Here is a 7,647-nt window from a genome sequence, read left to right on the forward strand (position 1 = left end):
CCGTAGCTGACCAAACACAGTTGGGCCCAGCGGAGCACGTGAGTCTTGCCTCTGAGGAGTCAAACCAGGGCGAGCATCTGCCAGGAGAGGAGGCTGCAGCCATGATTTTGGCCATAGAGGGGAAGATCGATTCGGTCATTAAAAGGGAGGAGCCGGAGGGCACCGAGCCCCTGCCCGCGGGAGCGGAGGAGAGCTCTGAGCTGCCGTCTGCGTGGCGAGAGGAGAGCAGTGGGCCTTCACCTCCAGCACCGGGAGAAGATGCTGGGGCACCATCACCAGGACCAGCAGAGGACAGTGGGCTGGTAGAGGGCAGTGACAGCTCTGTAGCAGAAATCATCAAGAAAGTACATATTACTGAAGAGGACTACCTCACTGAGGGTAATATTTGTGCTTTCATAAATTCAGGAGACCAAATTCTGCCTCCAGGGACTCATGCGTGGGTCCTCTTGACTTTACTGAGAGCCTCGCATGAGTTTCTGGAGTCAGAATTTGGTCCGGGGAGTCTGTACGATGTGGGGCGTAGAAGAATGTGGCTGGGGAAGCCTCAGACTCACAAGTCCAAGCTGTAATAAATTTAATCAGCATTTCCAGTCATTATCTCTGCTATTTCATTTCATGTCCTTTTTGTTCTTAGCAGGTAAAATGCCCCACCATACCCCTCATTTAAAACGTTGTGTTTCTGTGTAGCTCAGACAGGTTCCTTAGTATTTGCAGAGACCACAGGCTCTATTACTTAGTCACATGTATTACTTATAAAGCAACTGTCCCTGTGCACATGAAGTTGGAGGGTGCATGCCTGGATGTAGAAGAAAAAGCATCTCTTTGATGCACCCTTGGCATATCTAGTCTGTCCTAGAAGCTTGGCTACTACACAAGCAGAATAGAAGTAGTAGTGGAGGGACATAGGGCCGGGCTTTCCAAAAGTGTTTGGAGATGACTAGCTGGGGAGGAAGGCTGCGTGAGGAAGCTGTGGTGTCTGAGACAGCAGGTGTTTCCATGTGCTGTGAGAGGGACCTTTAGCGGGAGGTGTGCTTGTCCCCAGAGATTGCAGGCTGTGCTCCTCTTTGGGTTAGTGCCCAGAGGACACGTGTCTGCCGTGGACTGCATGTGCCGAAGGTGAACACTCCACGGGAGGAATCAGATTTCTCCTAAATGGTACAAAGCAGCTTGGTGAGGAATCAGATATTTCCTGGGGTAGCATTTCTTCAGGAAATAAGCAGGTGAAGCACATGAGAAGTATTTCTCTGCAGGGAAACGTGGTATCAGCAGCCTTCCTCACACCACATTTGTCTTGAAGAAGTGGAAGATGCAGGAGAAGGACTGGTCTGTGTGAAACCCAGAGCCAGTTACAGGCACTACCACTGACCCTGTGGCTTTGCTGGGCACATCTCTGAACCGGCTGTATAAATCTGACTCTTTGCATCCTCTCCTGTCTCCCTTCACAAAAGAACGTTGAGGTTCCCTCTACATAAAATGAGCATCTATCCTTTGGAATAAAGTCTCGTTTTATGTAAGCAGTGAGTGACTGGATGCTTACCTGTAAAACATGTAGTCTTGCCCAGCTGGAAACTCCAATTTCATTAATCACCATTTCTAAGCTTCAGGGCATAGTGCTGGAGGCTGAGCAGTACGCCCGGAACGTTGGGGTACGACCTCATGTCCATGGAAACACATTTATAATTGACTGTTTGCCTGAAGATCAGTCACTGGGCTTTGAGCACCAAGCAATTCATGTGGCTTGCAGAGCGAGTGAACAAGCCTTTTGGGAAAAAGAGTTTTGCTCCTATTTCTTCCAAACTAGAAGTAATATCTCAACTTGTGTGCATTATCTTTCCAGGAGGCATATGATGAAGAAGGGACCTTCCATTTTTATGCTGTGGTGCATATGATACTTAGCATTTGTTTTGGTTTCCTTTATTCTTCAGTAACTGTGTGAGTAAATTAATGAGGTAGCAGCTTCCCAGGGAAAGCACAGTTTGAACCAGACCAGCATGTTACTGTGTTTTCTATTTCTGTTTTGTTGCGATTGCAAATAAACCTGCATATATATAAAATAAAATCCAGGAAAAAATAATTTGAACAGAAATAGTACCTATGGTGTGTATTGAATAGAGCATCAAGGGGACTTTGTGAGAGCATCAGGAGAACTTCATGGGCATCAGGCAGGAATAGATGGAAAGCGATTGGGAGCATCCTGCTTGTTCCCTATGGATTCTCATTGAAGGGGTACCTTGGTAAGGGGCACTGGAGAGCTGACAAAGCAAAGTCAGGTTTACAGGAAGGAGCTGGGGCATTTGGTGCTTTTCTCAGTGGATCCTAATTTGATCTCCGTGGTTACCGTTCCCAGGTGAGACGGGAGAACAGGTGGAAACTGAGCTGCTCAGTGAGATAGTGAGTGGAAGGCCTGAAACAAAAGAAGAAGAAACAGGAGAAGCTGTGGATAGCGCAGCAGCGACAGAGATAGGTATGTTGACAGAGGAGGGAAGGACTGCATGGGTTATTGTTTAGCAGACAGAAAAGACTGTGCTGTCCTTAATGAGCACATCTTGTCATCCTCCTGCCGGCATACAGCTGCTTTCTGCATTTTAACACAAGAGAGAGAGTCATAAATATTTTTGTTTACATTAAGAAATTTTTTTGGAAGCAATCAATTGGAAGTCATGCTTTTTACATGGGTCATCCTTATATAATACATGAGTCTTACTGGCGATAAATTGTCCCTCTTTGGGGAGAATGCTAGACTGTAACGTGCAGTCTTGGAAAATAAAAACCTATGTTAAAATCATGACTCTGCTTGTTATTATTTGCAGGCTTGTTTTTAGGAGCTAATGCCTTAATGCTGCTCTGTGATTTCTGTTCTATGCCAGTCATTTTAGATCCCCTTGTTCTCCTTATCAGCTGAAATCAGCAGTGTAGCACTGGGATGAAAGCACATTGCACAGCAAATGCAATCATATGGTGGGAAGGAAAAATCACAGGCCAAATAAAGTGCCTTTGGAAAATTGTCACACCAGTGAAGAGAAGAATTCAAGGGGATAGGATTGTCCCTCCGGCAGACTTGGAAATTACGTTCACAATTCTGTCATCGCAGTCTTTCTACAAAAGTTGTTTCTTCTTCCTCCACATTCACTAAGAATCCCACACTCATTTGAGGCCATCACGTAAGATATTTGCGTGGCCCAGAAGGCAGAGGTTACCCCATTTACTGCCAGAATGTGGAAAAGGATGAGCAGGCAATGCAGACACCTCCTCCCTTCCCCTAGTGAACGTTACTGCAATGACTGAAACTGCTTTTCCCCTCTCCCCTCCCTCCTAACCACCGCCCTACGTAGCCGTGCTCAAAATCTCTCTGTAATTCAGAAGAGAAAGGAAGGGTGGGAGATATCTTACACCAGCACCTTTTCTGACTTCCAAATAAACCTCTTTCACCTGGGATGAGAGGTCTGTGTTTTTTTCCCAGGGCTAGTATGTGCTCTGGCCTTTGAGCCAACAGCAGCGAGCCAGCATGTTCCACCTGTGCTACAGGACTAAGGAGCATGGGTTGCAGCATGAGCACTGCAGGCTGGAAGACCAGCAGGGTGGTGGTCAAGCAGTTTGGTCAAGGCATATGTGCCTTTATGACCTTGTGATTACTCCAGTAGAATTAGATAAGCAGTGATTAAAAAAAAAAAAAGTACTTGCCTCCCTTTAATTCTTATCCATTTAACAGTTGATCACCTTTATATTGTTACTTTTTAAGCTAGCCTGTGAATACAAGCTATTGTTGACCATTGGCAACTGTGCTCTTGCAGGATCTTTAAATTTATGCCATATAGCTTTGCCTATGAAGTCCGAAAAAGTTTATTCACTCAGCTTGTTTTTAATGTGTCGTCCCTATGCTCTTGCAAAGAATTATCTGTCTGTGCTGTGCATTCAGCAAAGCACTTAACTTGCTTCTGGAAAACCTCAAAGAAAGCAGCCTGCTCCTGAAGCGCAAGAGATTTCATTATATGATGACTACAGCTTTATTGAAATACTTACTTTTGCATTTACCAGCCTTGACAATATTCTCCCCAACAGTTTTGTAAGGAAGCAGAAGGAGCTGCCCTGCTTCTATGTAATGCATTTCAGATGGTAGGAGTGTACCAATGAAGACAGCTCAGAGAACAGCTGTTGGCCAGAAGAGCAGAGAATATTAAGAACAGACCAATGACCATTTAAATCTGGGATGCTGTTGTATAAGGGAGCAACTCTTCCATCTTGAAAAGGATATTGAAGAACTAAAACAAGATTCTGGGCAGGGAAGCAAGATCGCTAAAGGGAATGGAAAAATTCTTACTTTGAGAGTGATCAAAAACATTCAGAGCCTTGCCTCTGAGAGGGTTTGAGCTGATCATAGTGCAAAATAAATACTGCTCTAAAGGTAGCTGAGGTCCATCCCAACAAGGGAATGGCAGTGGCACACTGAGTGTGTTGAATTCAAAACCACTAAAGGGAATTTTTTTTTCACACTATATTAGCAATGTTCATGCAAGTTAGCTGTCAGACTCTTTGTCACAGGGAGTCACTGCAGTTGGATGTCTCTCAACTGTCACCTGCATTCCCATGCAAAATTCCCACCTTCCCTATCCAGCCTTGTGGAGTACCACCAATTCACTACAAGGAAGGCCCATGTTCTCGTGTTCCCAACCTATCCTTGCAAAGTAGTACTTTGAGCTGGGATGGTCCGAGACTATAGTTTCTGCCAGTCATCCCCTCGGGCACCATCTTTTAGCTGTCAAGGAAGCCAGCGAGACTCACAGCTTCTCAGCTGCTCATGGCCAACACGTGTTTTCAGGGCCTGGGTGCAGTTCCCCAACCATACTTTATCATTAAATAGTTGAGGTAGGAGGGGGTACCTCTGGAGATTGTCTAGTCCTGCTCAAAGCAGGGTCAGCTGGAGCAGGTTGTCCTGTTGGGTTTTGAATATCCCCAAGGATGGAGACTCCACAGACTCTGTGGGCAGCCTGTTCCCATCAGTCAGTTGCCCTTACAGTAAAAAAAAAAAGTTTTCTTACATTTAAATGCAATACCCTGTACTTGAATTTATGCCTTTTGTCACTTGTCCTTATTTAAGATTTAATGTCCACGAGATCTCTGCCTCTGTGTCAAATACAACTGAAATTATCTAGTGATTTCAAAAGTTGTTACAAGAAAAGGCAGCAGGGTGGGGAGGAGCATAAGACTGTTGCAGCGTAACAGGATTTCACATAGGTGATGTTAACGTCTGTAAGGGGAAGACTCTGTATGAATGGGATGGGGCAAAAAGGAAGCAGAGCCAGCGGCTGTTTGTGGCTGTTTCAGGTCCACACAGAACATCCTTACAAATCTGGGAGAAGAGCAGTACCCCCTTCATCCTGTGATGCTTCCAGGGAACTTTCACTTTGAAGTTCTGTAAAATTTAGTGATTATTAATTTGTACCCTCAATTAAATGTTAAATTCATTTTTTTCCATGTGTTTCAGAGACAGCTAATAACAAGGAATAGAAGTTATGTCTCTATGAACATCCTCTTCTTGGGCCTCCTCTTCTGTCCACATGAACATTTTTTAATTTTATTGGGTTGGGAAAATAGAAAAGCTTTTATGGATTGAGCCACAAGCCACAGATATAATAAGAGGCATCAGAAAAAGTTTTATATAATATATATTTTTTGAAGACAAGCTGCCAAGACTTCAAGTGCTTGAAATACCTGAACTTTCACCTCCCTGCCACAGAGTGCCTTCTGTACACGGCTAGCACAGCGGGGTAGTTTTCCAACGGCAATATAACCATTCAGTTTTCAATTAGGATTTTTTCCAGGTTCAGATAACTAACTTCAAACCTTTGAAACCTTCAACCAGCACTATATTGGATAAAGAGTACAGTATAGCTTTTTTTTTTTTAATGGTAGTATGCAGGCAATTTCTCAGTGCCTGTACTATCAGTGTATGGAGCTGCTGAAGTAGATAGCATGTAGAGGACTGGAAGATGAAAGTGCCCATTTAGCAGGCTGCAAGTAAATGCAGAGGTGTTTTCTAGCAAATGGAAGATATACAGGGCACGGTGTTCAGGACCCAAGTGGGTGTCTGCTGCTCACTCTCCCATTTTTAGATGTAAATTTATTGAAAGGCTAGTAGTACAATCTCTGTGATGACTTCTGCAAAAACAAGGAGAAGAGGGTATTTTTAACTATGAGTAGGAAGTTTTAATCTTATAAATCCTAGCACACTTAAAATATAAAGATAACTTCACACCTGTTAACATTCATGGTGATTAATAACCTGTCTTTAGCTGTGTAGCTCCTCATACGCATTTGTGGCTTCTGAAATAGATTTCTAACCAGAGACATATATAAACCGGTTTGCGACGGAGAGGTCATCTATTATATTTCCTCCATAGTGCTGTCCTCCAGGAGAAGTACGCTATCAGGGGCTGTCTGGGTTATTTTCCAAAATGCTAAATAATAATTTTGAAGCTGAAGCTAAATGGCAAAGCTTTCAAACAAATTTCCTGTGAAAATGGGCCCTCAATATAATTGGTATTATGGATCAGATAGAGAGTAGAAATTTGTTCTGCTGGTGAATGTTGCAAAGGGACTATATATTCTATATTACTGGGGCATAAGGAAGTAGAACACAGAGAAAAGGTCAGTTATCTAAAAAGGGCAAGCACGTGTTGCTGTTTTATTAGCTTTATTGTACAAAAGGACTTCACAAAAATTTTTACTGTCACAAGAAAATTACACAAATCCCCTCTAAGAGCTAAATTTTTTGCTGCATGTGCACATTTGACTCCAGCTGAATTTGGTTTGTATCAAATAATCTAATTGATATCCTTGGCCTATCAGCCTTTTGTGTAAGCTGATATTCCTTGGCTATATCACTAAATCTAAAGTTTTCTGCTTATCAGCACTCTTACAAACTTGTCAGCTTCATTTAATGTCAACTTCCTGTAGGCAACACCATAAACTTTTAGAACCAAAATGTGTACGTACTTTTTTTCTTTTAGGAATTTTTTGCTAGGTGGATGTTGCAGAGTTTTATTTTTACTAACATTCTATAATAGAGAAGTTAAAACGAGCAGCTAGGTCTATTTAAAAAAAAAACAAAACTATTGACATTAAAGTGGGAATTAAAAATTCAAACAGAGGTAGTCAAACTTTTTGTCCACAAACCCAAATTATTCCATGACAAAAAGCTATGAGACATACCTTGCACTTTGGAGAGCTGAGGAGTCACGGACAAGGTACTGAGTGGGATGAGGACTCCCTGGGGTGATACAGGACTGGGCTGGCTGTACAGCTAGGGCCCAGGACCCCCAAGAACTCCCACCTTCAGCTGCATCTCATGGCTGGTTTCCTCCTGCGAGCTGGGAATTCGGTTCAGCCATCAGCACTGGTGCCAGCACAGCCCTGCTCCCAAACACAGGAGACGAAATCGGCAGGGGAGCCACACCGACTACTTGCAAGTTATGTGTTAGATCATGAGTTGCAGTTTGACCGGCAATATTAAACAATTTTAAAGAATAAACCAAGAGGAGTTCCATGACAGAGATCAGTAGTATTAACAGCAACAGAGGAGGCTGCACTTGGAAATGAAATATGAAGATACAAGGGAGCACAGATAACCTGCTCACCTCAGACTCACTC

This window comes from Cariama cristata, unplaced genomic scaffold (genome assembly GCF_000690535.1).
Source record: "Cariama cristata isolate BGI_N322 unplaced genomic scaffold, ASM69053v1 scaffold7606, whole genome shotgun sequence".
Lineage (NCBI taxonomy): Eukaryota > Metazoa > Chordata > Aves > Cariamiformes > Cariamidae > Cariama > Cariama cristata.